A 14,088-nucleotide genomic window follows, 5' to 3' on the forward strand; every position below is an offset into this window, starting at 1 on the left:
GAAGATTTTTGTGAGGTAAGTGATTTGTGAAAGGTACAGGTTAATGTTAGTCAGGGCCATTCCTTTGTAGGGATTTCTGAAAGTCAGATTGCGTTGCGCTAAAAGTATTGTGTGTCAGTTTAAGCACAGTCATGTACAATTGTTCTAAGGGGACGTTTCGGTACCTCGGGCATGGATGTGTGTGATGTCCTTAGGTTAGTTAGGTTTAAGTAGTTCTACGTTCTAGGGGACTGATGACCTCAGAAGTTAGGTCCCATAGTGCTCAGAGCCATTTGAACCATTTTTTGTACCATGGTGCTACCAACAATGCCACCTCAACGACAGTATAGCGAACGTTGCTGCATACGGACCTCCCAGCGCGCACCTGGTTCATACACCTGTGCCGACTGCAACACGCCCGTACCGCCCTTACCGACACAGGTGCTCTTCTGAGATGAACCACGTTTTATGCTCCAAAGGACACATGGCCTTTGGCGTGTACGGTGTGAAATGTCTGAGAACAAACATCCTGTAACAATCTGCGGAATGATCCAGGCCGGAAGAGGGAGCGTTACGGCCTGGCAAATGTTTACGTGGCTTTGCCTGGATGGTGTCATTGTTCTGGAAGGCTTAATGGATCGACAGACGTATGCATCTACCCTACGTGCATTTTGTGTTTCCTCAGCACGATGGTCTCTACCGGTTGGACAGTGCTACATGTCGCAAAGTTCGTGTACGTGTGTGCTTCGAAGAGCACCAGTATGAGTTTACTGTACTCCCCAGGCAATAAGACTCCCCTGATCTAAATCCAGTCGAGAATCCGTGGGATCACCTCAATCGGTCTGTTCGCGCCATGGATCCTCAACCAAGAAACCTAGCTCAGCAAGCCACGGTACCGTTGTCAGTATGGCTCCACATCACTGTTAGTATCTTCCAGGCAGTCTCGTTGACTCACATCCTGTGTAATTGTCAGTGGTCTGGGCTGGAAAATGTGGTTAGTAACACTTTTGACAAGATGGTCACATTAATAAGACTGGACGCTGTATAGATTGAACAGCTATTGAGTGTAATGGTGTACAATACAGAAACTATATGTTAATTCATGTGATCCTCTAAAAATGCTGTACAGGTTTGTGTAGAAAATTGTTGAATTTCTTTTTGGTCTCCCTAGGAGGAACGTTGTGTAGAAGAGAAGGAAGGAAAGAAGATAAGGTTTAAGGTCGCGCCGACAGCGACGTCATTGGAAACGAAGCAGAAGCTCGGACTGTTTGATAGATAGGGAAGGAAATAGGCCATGTCACTGCAGAGGAGTGGTTTATGGACGTCGCGGGAAACCTAAATCTGGATGGATAGGCGCGTAATTGAACTTTCTCCCGAAAGCGAGTACAGTGTGCTAACCACTTCGCCACCTCGCTCTGTCGCAGAAAAAGAGATTGTTATCGAGTACTGCGACGATCAGCAGGGCGTCCGAGGAGGAATGGTCGATATTCAGGGATATGACAGGAACGCTCATTTCAGCAACGCGTTTAAAGCACATATGTATTTAGGGTAGCGGCGCACACATATGTGTCTAACCCACTCGAGCTCTTTGACATTTTCTGCTAGCCCATTCTACCTCGTTTCTTTCAACTTCTTTCTGACATTAAACTAGCCCGTTGAACGCTCAGTTGTCCATGGCGTATTGTGAGTGAAGTAGTGCGCCGCACTGAGGAAGTATCAGAGAGAAGCGTCGGTTAATTGTGTTTGTACACGCACCTGCAAAAATGCCACACATCTGTACTAATGAATAATACGCAGATATGGTGTATGTTTACGGCCTCTGCAATTATAATACTCCTGTTTTTGTTGTAGAATACCGTCGGCACTTTCGGACGCGTGAAATTACTGATCGTAGAGTGTGTACCAACCTTTTTAGCATATTGCGTGGAACAAGTATTCTTCCAAGTTTCCAATTTTCTTCTGAAACTGAGTTCAGCAATCTGTATAGGAATAGCGACACATTGTTGAAGTGGTGCAACGTAGTCCCACTACCAGCATCTGGCGACATCCTGCATGCATCAGTGGCCCACGAACGTATGTATGGACAACGGTAGTTGTATCATTTCACATAGAGCGTTTCCTCAATCTTCACATTGTCGAAAATGCCACACGACTTGTATTTTGTCACTGCTTAAATGAGAACAGTTATTGCTTCCGTTAATACCGCTCAATGATGCAGCCACGTATGCACGGAGTGAAATCAACAACGTACATAATAATCGACGGTCGCAGTAAAATGCACAAGCTATAGTGGAAACTAGTGTAGTTGTTCGATCAATGTTTCTGCAGTATGATTGATAGTATGTTCATAATTCCAGTCATTTTAAAAGAGCGAGTGAAGGTATAGAATTACTTGCACTTTTTTAGAAAATACGTCCCTTGAATGGCTTGAGGAGGTTCCTTTGGCCACGTGAACTGCAATAGACTTCCAATATGACGGAGCCCTTCCACATTTTACTAGACTAGACGTGTGAGGAACAGTTCAACCGGAGTTAAATGGCCACCAGGGTCGCCAAACCTTACGCCATTAGAATTTTGTTTACGGAGTTGGATAGTCGGAGATGAATTTGCGAGAAGAACTACTTGGTCATTCCATTGACGGTGTTGCTCTCATTAGGGAACATACAGAGAGAAACAACACAAAATATTCTCCGAAGGGTGCACAAATCCATTGAAGTTGACTGTGGGATGTTCCAACATTTATTGTGAACTGTACAACAGGTATAATGTGTCGTGCACGATAACGCTTTGAGGCGAATATGTTAAAAATAAATATTTTTCAATAGGTACTTTTTGAAATGCATGTCGTAATGTTTTAACTGCAGTATTGGTGTTTATGTGTGAACCTGCCAAAGGATTGAATAATACAGAAAATAAATAAAAATATTTGTTAAACATGTTGTATCTCGGAAACCATTCGGAAAAGCGGATAAGCCCATATTATCGTTCCTGTCTTATCTCTGTGTACAGATAATTCTTATTAGGACATCCTATAGAACCGTCAACAACTAAGAACCTCAGCAGTTGTGCAACACTGACAAGAAACTGTGGTTCAGACTCAGTTATCCATTGGCATTGGTATAATTTGAAACGTACCTGCATGCGAATGATTTAGTGTACCTAAGGTATGAAGATTACAAAATATAAGTTAATGTTAGGGAAGGGAAAATCATATTATTCGTACAGCTGAGCGACCGATAGTCATTTTATCGTTTTACTTACTGAGTTAACTCATTCAGAGTTCCGCTGTTCTGATCTCACAAAGGCTAATCGGGACCGCACGCCCGCTATGATCCTCAGCTAGTGACGTCATTTGGATGTGTTGCGGAGGGGCGTTGGGCAAGCACAGCGCCCTCTCTGCCGTTGTCAGCTTTGCAGACCTCGAAGCCGCTACTCATAGTTTGAGTAGCGTCCGAGTAGCTCCTAAAGCGTCATCATCAGGCGGAGTGCACCCCGTTCCTCCCCTCCCACCGCGGATAAATCCCCGGCAGTACCGGCAATTGAGCCCGGGTTCTCTGCATGACAGTCAGCCGTTGTGGTCACTCAGCTACGGAGGACTACTGTGCTCATTTACTTCACTTTCCCTGTTCGGGCGAGAACTTCTCACTTCCTCTAGAATTCTGCACCTATAATGGTCTGGTCGCTGCACAAAAATAGATCTTCCGCTGCGCACACAAACCCTATTCGTTGGCACATGAGCAAATGTGTTTCTCCTCATTGTCACTGGTCAAATTCAGAGTAGCCCCACATAATGTTTACTTTGTGTTTTGCAACTCCTGTTCTTAACCTATTCGACGTTCTCCATGTGCTACACTGTAGCTGCTGCTCTTGTGCGCTTTCCTCTTCGGGACGCAGGTTTGTATTTTGCAAACAGAAACACTACCTCTGAAAAATAATGGCTAACGGAGAAATCTACCATTATTTCATGCAGGGCGATGCATGAGCATGGACAGACAAAGCGGGTTTGACAGTATTACAGACATATTTCATACTATCCAAAACCAAAATACTGGCAAGAAGTCATATATGAAACACCCTTTATCATATTAGTTACTGATAAATAATTATTCCTTATATGCCAGTGTGTAGTTTTAATTTAGGGCAGCCTCTCTGCAAAGCGAAATTAGTATACATAAAAAAGTAAAACTCGCCTCTCTGGTGCGACTGGTTACGTGGGAATTTTTGTGTAATTCGTTGAACCACTGCTGAAGCCCGCCCACGATAGAGATGAATCACTCATGGCAGAGTGCGTTGTGACAAACGGATGTGATTGTTTCGCTGGGCTGGCAGAAGTTACTCGAAGCGGCTGTAGGCTCTGCAGTCTCTCCTCTGCCGAAAGGGGTGACGCACGACGCACGACGCTGCAGACGGAGCTCACTGAGTACTTGCTATTCCAGCATCAGCGTCTCACTTAAAACCTTTTCTTGAAATACTGAATACAGAGCTTAATGAAATTAATTTATATGTATTTAATTTTTACATAGTGTTTATCAAAGCCGGCCGCTGTGGCCATGCGGTTCTAGGCGCTCAGTCCGGAACCGTGCGACTGCTACGGTCGCAGGTTCGAATCCTGCCTTGGGCATGGATGTGTGTGATGTCCTTAGGTTAGTTAGGTTTAAGTAGTTCTAAGTTCTAGGGGACTAATGACCTCAGATGTTAAGTCCCATAGTGCCCAGAGCCATTTTTTTGTTTATCAAAAATGGCTCTGAGCACTATTGTTTATCAAAAATGGCTCTGAGCACTATGGGACTTAACATCTGTGGTCATCAGTCCCCTAGAACTTAGAACTACTTAAACCTAATTAACCTAAGGACATCACACACATCCATGCCCGAGGCAGGATTCGAACCTGCGACCGTAGCCGTCGCACGGTTCCAAACTGAAGCACCTAGAACCGCACGGCCACAGCCACCTATAGCCACCAGCTACCTAATCCTGAAAAAACACAAGTATGCGCATCCAACCTGCATAAAAGAGGAGCATCAAGGCAGCTGGAAATAGAATGGAGAGGGATTAGACTACAACAATGCATTAAGCCAAAATATTTACTTTTGACGTACACTGTCATTCAAAAAACAGTGCACTGATTTAAGAGGAAAAATATGTTCAAGAAACAATATTACACATTAAACAACTGTTTCAACATGGGGAGTGCAACCTGAAGTTCTTTGATCACCAGCATTGGGACTCAGTTTTGAGGCCGCAGAATAGTGGGAGGCTTCTAGCCACCCAAAGTAAGTAGAGGGCGCTTTAAATGACACTGTCTGCCAGGATTGTAACCGGATGCCTAGCCTCAAAATTTACCAACTTGCCTCCGTAGCACCACCAAATATAACACACAAGTAGTCAGTGAAATAAGGGGAATAAGCAGCAAATCGATCCACGACACTTAATGTGCACCTCAAACCTCACTGTCTCAAGCAAGAGCTATATCCAAAGGACTATGCCACTAGAAAGACGACCTGAGACCCGGCGGGATCATATGTATTACAATTCTGATAGTGTCGTTTAAAGCGACGTCGGTGAGCTCAAATAAATGTCCATATTGAAATAGGATTAGCACTTGTCCGATAAGATAGGCGAGTACGATGTGGTAACCTGTACGCATACTGCTATCGATCAAACTGTAGGTACCACTAGGTCGAATCATGTAGATTTCGCAAATCAACTCACTGTTATTATGCATTTTCACATGGCTGATATTTGGATGGCGTCTCTTTGTAATCTTTTCTGTAAGGAAAGAAGATCCAGCGAACAGCTACAGATTTTCTTTTAAATTTGTTCTCAGACCGGCCTCCGTATAAGGGCCAAAGAAAAACTGCATCTGTTCGGTGGATCTTCCCACAAAAATGCATTATTGGCATATTCAGAATAACGAATAAAAGTATCAGAATAACGAGAAGGGAGGGGGAGGGTGGGACGGCGTTAACCACGCGCGCAATATGGTCTCGTCAACAACAGCTAAGCGTTTCCATACTGAACACGTTACTCGCAACCTCACTGGCGATATGCAGTTCGCGTTGCTAGTTGGTAATAGCTTAACCACTTGTTGCTGTGATATAGTACTGTCTTCCAGTTTATAACTCTCCATACCAGGCGTAGAAGTATGAAACCGGAATTTCCCTATGGATGGTGATAGCCGTCAGTGTAGGGCCCGTGAGGCCGAGTCTGCAGCGCCATCTGCTCCCTATAACGGCTGACGACGAATGTCAACACACACTAACTCAAGTTCCACACGTCGGTATCTGATTCACACCGGTAAACACGTCGCGTATGAACTACGATTTGCGGGCAGATTTGGGTTTCTGTTATCATTTGAGGATAACTGCTGCAAAATCACATAGAATGCTTGTCGAAGCTTTCGGCGAATATGCGCTGGCGAAAACACAATGTTTCGAGTGGTTCAAAAAATTCAAAACTGGTGAGTCTGACGTGAGAGACGAAAACGCGGGAAACCACCGATAAAGTTCGAAGCCAACGAACTGCAGGCATTATCGTATGAATATGATACTCACACTCAATAGGAACTAGCGGAACGGTTGAATGTGAAGCAGGAATCCGTTTCTCTTCGCTTTAAAGCTATGGGAAAGGTGCAGAAAGTGGGAAAATGGGTTCCGCATGAACTGAATGAAGGACAGCAAGCAAATCGAAAGACCACTAGTGAAATGCTGCTCGCAAGATAGAAAAGAAAGTCGTTTCTCCATCGAATTGTGATAGATGATGACAAATGGATATATTTTGAGAATCCTAAGCGTCGTCAGTCATGGGTGAAACCCGGCAAACCATCGACATCCACTGCAAGACCAAATCGCTTAGGAAAGAAGACAATGCTCTGCGTTTGGTGGGATCAGAAGGGTGTAATCTACTATGAGCTGCTAAAACTTGGTGAAATCGTTAACACTGATCGCTACCAGCAGCAAATCATCGATTTAAATTGAGCATTATGTGAAAAACGACCGGAATATAGAAAAAGGCAATACGAAGTCATATTGCTCCATGTTAAACGCCCCATTACAGGCAGCAAAACGGTCAGAGAAGCGGTCGATGCATTCAGTTGGGAAATACCAGTGCATGCGGCTTGTTCTCCAGACTTGGTGCCGTCCGATTATGATCTGTTTGCATCACAGGGACACGCTCTCCCTGAACAACGCTTCAATTCGTATGAAAATGGCTTGCTGACTGGTTCTCTTCAGAAGAAGAACTGTTTTTTTGGGTCGCATTCATAGCCTGCGAGAGAGGTGGGAGAAATGTATAAAAAGCAGTGGAGATTATTGTGAATAAAATGTAGTTTATCAGTTTCAAACAACAGATGTATAATTATTGCATCCAAATTTCGGATTCATAGTCCTACACCTGGTAAAAGCAATGGCCAGTGAAACGCACTTCACAGTATCCACTGTGATTCGCGGTTAATTGCAGTATGCTATACGGAAGGAATTCTTAAATAATTCATGTGAAATTAAATAAAAATTTTCAAGTACCAACCGCTTAAACCGTTTACAGTAGTGCATGTAGCACATAAGTAGTACTTCGGCATTTCTATAAAAGTGAGATAAAGAGTTTTTCTAGTAAAACACTGAAAGTCATTAAGCATAACCGTGAAACACAATATATAGCTTCGCACACTGAAGGAAGCTGATGATTTGTTCAAATGGCTCTGAGGACTATGGGACTTAACTGCTCAGGGCATCAGTCCCCTAGAACTTAGAATTACTTAAACCTAACTAACCGAAGGACATCACACACATCCATGCCCGAGGCAGGATTCGAACCTGGGACCGTAGCGGTCGCGCGGCTCCAGACTGTAGCGCCTATAACCGCTCGGCCACTCTGGCCGGCTGAGTGAGGTTAAACACAATTTAATTTCCATCCTAGACTTTCATTTGTACTGTAATAGATGGAAGATCCGTTAGAAATATGTATGGTTTCGATGTTTCCTTGTACTTTAATTTCCTTTCGAACTTCCTTAACTTATTATCTCTTATTTTTAAGACCAAAGTGATGCACAAAATTGCTTGCTTTCTTTGCTTTGATTTGTGGCACTTTTCCCTCTAACGATTTACGAATTACCACTGTATTGAACATGTAACTATTTGTTGCTACATAATGCTTGATTAATCCCAAATCATTTCAGTCTTAGGGCGGAAATTTGAAAATCCTGTGACCTGTTGTTGTGTCCGCCGTCAGAGAAATAAGATGGAAACTGCAGTTTGTTTCGGTTTAGAAGATCGGTGAGCTCCGCCTTCCGCGCTTCGTCTTCAACGAATCAGAAGACTGAAAATATCAGCCGTTCGCCATCCTCTACTTTAGCGTGAACTAAGTGAAAGAAAACAGCGCTAAGTTTATATCAAATCCAGAATCTCCTATGTGGTCAACAGAAATTTGGGGCAGCTGACCATATTGAGTGAAATGAGCGGTATCTCTTTTGCCTGTGGGTTTATAAATCATTCTATTCTTGATATTCTAGTACTACTGGAGGTGACATATATTAGGCGCTCCAGCAAAATAAGCACCTGGTAAGCATATTCTTCGGCGTTTAAAACGTACATCATACCTAATTTTATCTGTTACAGGACTGGGTATTCTTGGCCATCTGCGGTCAACCCAGGCAGAGCCTTCATGGTTTCTCCTTGATGGAAGGACCGGAAAGGGATGTACTCAGTGTCGTTACGATATCTGGGGAGCTACTTGAATGAGGAGGCCCTCCGTAAGGCATCCAAATGACGCCATTGGCCAGTGGCTAAGGATGACAGGGCGTCCGGTCAGCCCTGATTCGTCCGTCTGTTACCAGAGCGCTGGAGCTTTGGTTTTATGACAGAGTCGTATTGTCAGTATACAGAGAGTATGTTGTCAGTATGGAGACAGGAGAAAAGTTTCCTCAAGCTAAAGGTATTTCTCAGTGGACTACTTTCAGTTATGCGCAACGGCGATAAATGCATTGTAAACTGCGTATTAATCGTGGAAAATTTCCCACTTTTTCGCCAGTTTCAGTCTCTTTATATCATCTCTCTAGTTGACATACAAGTCGCTGAAATAATTTGGTGCAATGCGTTTTAATTCTCATCTAATAAAACAGTATGTATTGCTTTGAATCACGATCGTTCCTTTTTCAATGCGCCTGATTTGAAACTGAGGTGCACCGTTCTCTCATTTTTTCGACTAGTTTCCCGAAAACGGAAATAACTAGGTTAAGATTATTCGTACGTGCTGCAATGTTAAAAACACTTAGTTTTGTCTCGTTTGGATTCCGATTTCACTGTATGGGTATATATATAACTTCAAAACTTTTGGGCCTCGTACATCAGGAGGATATTAGATTTACCTCGGAGAAATGTGGCGCAAGCTTCGTTAATAGCTTGTTTGCGGAGGAAAGAGAGCCCCATTTCCCTCTAGTCGAAAGGCTAATAGTGATCGAGTATGCATACTGGCTTCGATCGCTGCCAGAGTCCATGATATTCCCCATACCGTTAAGATATATACAACCTCGAGAAGACAATTAAAAAACGACAATATGAGCGGAGAATGACGTTGGCTCTGAGCACTATGGGTCTTAACTTCTGAGGTCATCAGTCCCCTAGAACTTAGAACTACTTAAACCTAACTAACCTAATGACATCACACACATCCATGCCCGAGGCAGGATTCGAACCTGCGACCGTAGCGGTCGCGCGGTTCCAGACTCAAGCACCTAGAACCGCTCGGCCACTCCGGCCGGCGGAGAATGACGTTACGGATGTAGATACTCCAGATACGAATGTATTGCCACAGTACTGGATGAAAGTCTGATGGGGTTAATGATGAAGGTGATATAAAAAGACATTGTGTCTTGGAGAAACCCATGATCATAAAGCCTACTACCGTAGTTGGAGGTTACCTGTTTCGGCTTCTTTAGCAAATAATAGTCACGTCATATTTCTTCCCTATTTTGACAGAGGCATTGCTTAAAAATAACGGAAACCGGTAATCACTCAAAAACGAACGTTCTGATCCTCTTGGTGAATAAGTGTTTTGTTATTGATCAGGTTCTTGATGATTTTACATCTGAGAGAACACAATAAACTATTTACACAAGACTACATTAATTATCTTAAGAGATCATAGAAGTAGTATACACTGCGGAATCCAGGCAGATGGACACCTTTTGCAGCTCCATGTAATGGCCGTAGTGCAGTACAAGGTAAGCCTGTTAGCAGTTTTTGGTATATGCCCAAAACGATCGTTGTGTATGTACGTGTACCTACACGTACATTTTAATAATTCCTTATGACACTTCGTATTCGTTTTGTAAATATTACTTACTTTTTAAAGCCACAAGTAAATAAAAAAACAATGGAGCACGATCGTACACTCTTCATTGATGACCTACTTGTCTTCATGTACCATACAAGGCTGAGTAGGCAATCATTTCGCTCAGCCTCTGAGATGCAGTTACTGAGGTAACAACGTAGTTGATTGTATCTGTAAGAATATATTCGTCTGGGAAGACAATCTATACTGAAACGAGCAGGACTGGATGGGTAGCAGATCAAGAAGAAAAATTTGGCACTTAAACAGAGAAATACACTGGTGCCAAAGACATTTTCTCCTTCCCTTCCTCACTGCCCAACCTGTGGGTCTTCTGTATGACGCTATACAGTAACTCGTCTGTTTACTCTGGAGGACGGGGTTCCGTGCATTGCGGCGGTACAACTGCGACAGCAGCTACCGATCAATCAGGCCGTCCGGCCCTCAGGGAGTCTGGCTGTGGCCAGGAGCCGAGGACTGTAGCTCACAGCAGGGCAGGGGGCACGGCGATGCATCTCAGTCCTGCTGGCAGCTCAGCTGTTCCCTTGGCTCTAGAGACAAACCCAATTCTACCATCGTGAAAACGAAATGAATGGCTTCATTTAACTATTTTTCAAACCCGTGGAAGTACTCTCGAGAAAATGGAACAATCAGTATGTCGAATATGCAGCATTAATTAGCATGTCTGATGATGGCGCTGGATAATGACTCACACAGCAGACAGATTTGCTTAACCACTGACTTGAGGTCGTAAGTAAACTCAAAATTTTTACATTTGCTGAAGGATATCGCATCTAAGGAACAGAGGCCAGATTCACCAAGACACGAATTTTTACACTCGACCTAGAGTTCTTAGTGAAGATAGGAAGTCGTGAAATATTTGGTTTCAAAAACTGGCTAGCATAAAGCACATTCATATAGACATATGAGATGATGCGCAACAAATATTGCAGTTTTGTGAGTTGCTTATGTTTATTGACACAGAACTCTTTTTATGGAACTGTCCTAACTAGTTTCAGCCACACTGGCCACATTCAGATACTAGCAGTGCATTTAGTGAACAAATGTTTATTCGTTGTCAATATTTATACGTTAAATTCCACTCTTAGCGTCTGAAGATTGGCAATGAGGCTGAAACCGGTTGCGATTGCTTCATAAAAAACTGGCTGTGCGAACAGATAAACAAAAACTATAAAAAGCCGATATCCTTCTTTTTAAAGGAAATGCTGTTTTTCCAAAGTATTGTAGTTTATCCTGCCCCTTCAATATTTACTGATATTTGGGGAACAAAACCGCATATTGTTATTCTGACAAATCTTTACTTAAAGTAGTTTTGATATGGTTTAACTTTGACCAATTCCTCTGAAGTGCCTCTCTCAGGCAACACTTCAGTAACAGACTGTTCTATAACAAGTTGTAATACTGAATCTAATTTTTGCAATAATCTGGGTGTCCTTATCTCAAATACACTTCGAAAAATACTGTAAAAACTTTCCCTCCGCACGTCAAACTGTTCCTTTAACTTGTTGCTGAGCAGTAGTATTACCTACTTTCTCACTTAGCTTCCGCATAGTTTCTTTTATCTAAATTTTTTCATCTGTTAATCTTCGTATGACCTCACGAATGTCCTGATAAGTGGTTTTCAATTCCAAAATTTCGGTTATTAGGGCATCCTGTGGCGATGACAATTTTCTTAACTTAGATGACGTTTTATCCCGCTGACAGAATATTTTATCTTGCTGTAATGACAAGTGTGACAAAATGATTTTCATCATTGCCTATGAACACCGATATAATACCACAAACGGATCCTGAATAGAACTAGTTGATGAAATAATTTCTTCGCTCTCAGCCTGCGACTACATTTCGCATGTCAAGTGTCAATAATTTCGACCACTGATTCAGTGAATCCGCTAGCTTCTGCTATGATTTTACATCATTATGTCCTTCACATTCCATTCTTATAGATTTTGCTGTCATTGCCGTAACACAAACAGGGATGAAAAATGTTCAAAAGTGTGTGAAATCTTATGGGACTTAACTGCTAAGGTCATCAGTCCCTAAACTTAAACACTACTTAACCTAAATTATCCTATGGACAAACACACACACCCATTTCCGAGGGAGGACTCGAACCTCCTCCGGGACCAACTGGGATGAAATTATCAAATAACGTATTCCAATTGAATAACAGCAATCAAATGATAATAATGCAAAATTTGAACTTTTCAGTCAGAAGATATTACTCTAATGAAACAATGTAACTTCACCATGCCATGCTGCACAAATACTACACAGAGTCAGTCATCTTACGTAAATTACCTCTGTAAATATTGGAATTAAGAACCAACAAAATACACTTTTCAAACTTTGAGCAAAAAATGGTCCATGAACTGTTAATTCGACCGCTTAGGCAAGGAAAATAAGTAATGGTGTTCCCACCTCATACATTGTATCATAAAGAACACAAATAGTTTCAAAAATTTATTTCACTTCATTTTTCCATCTTAAAATAGTTGAAAACTTTTTACATTGTTAATTACTTATAATACGCCCTATTCTTCTTTGGCTTCGGCCCTTTTTCGTCAGTATTTTACAGTTTCTATCCAGAACATGTACAGAGACGAAAAAATGAACAGGGAAGAACAACGTGTAACCTTCCGCTGGACACGTTGGAAAAGTTGCATGACATGATGCTTGGGGTCTTTCGATACCCCAGTTCATGTTAATGGAGCACTTTGTCTATTGTTGGATTTTGTCATCATTTCTTTGTTGTAGCATCAAATTGTTGTATTCCACATTGATTTTGTTATCACTGGATCGTATAAATCAAATGAAAATTGCTTTTTTATGATTTATGGGAAAATTTCAACATTCTATAGTCTCCAAATTTTTGTTTTACATTGCTTTTTGCCATCGTAAACTACCGTTTCTTCTCTCTCTTCTTTTTTTTACGATTGAAATATTTCTTTTATTTCTCAGTTAATGTTATTTCTATGGTGATAAAAAAAATTAAAAAGGAAAATTTCAGTACAATGAACTATCTGTTAGTTTTACTGTGCTGATAAATGGTCATGGCAACACAGCACACCTACTCATTTTTATCACATTCGTATGACATCACAGTCTGTCTGCAATGGCAACTGCATTCAAATTTTCCATAGTTATTACAAATTGTTTTTATTTTTTTCTCTAGGGTTCTTGCACAAACGGAACACATTTTTTTCTTGTTGGTGGGTTGGTGATTCAAACGCGCACTGTGTCCTTTCGGCTCTTGGTCATATATAAGTCCAAAAAGACCACATTTTGCCCCCTTTTGAACGCTCCTCCTATGAAGTTGTCTTCTGTTGATGTAAGGATGTACAGGCCGTCGCCCTAACTATAACAGAAACTGCCGCCTCTTCTGGTTTGAAGATAGGCTTTGTGGGTGATAACACAACTATGTAATAATTGCAGCAATTCCAGCAATGTCGATCAAATTGTACGATGTACAAGAGGGCAACGCTTGGTGTAGCGTTTCACGCTGTAGGTGTCCAGAAGTTGATCCAGGGTGTCAACACCCCCCTTTTGTTCGTTGTAATGCTCTATTACTTCTGGTTTCTTTTCATCAGTTACTACAGTTGTTGATTAGTGGGGGAAGGAAACAAGTATAACTTCTGACGATTTTTTTATACATATGGTGCTAGTGATATGGAACGAAAAAATCGAAAAAACAAATGAATTTACTTATCTTGAACGCTGAGGCTGCATCTCCTTAGGAATTTCAATCTTGTTTTTCCTTAGAGT

Source organism: Schistocerca cancellata, chromosome 6, assembly GCF_023864275.1.
Source record: "Schistocerca cancellata isolate TAMUIC-IGC-003103 chromosome 6, iqSchCanc2.1, whole genome shotgun sequence".
Lineage (NCBI taxonomy): Eukaryota > Metazoa > Arthropoda > Insecta > Orthoptera > Acrididae > Schistocerca > Schistocerca cancellata.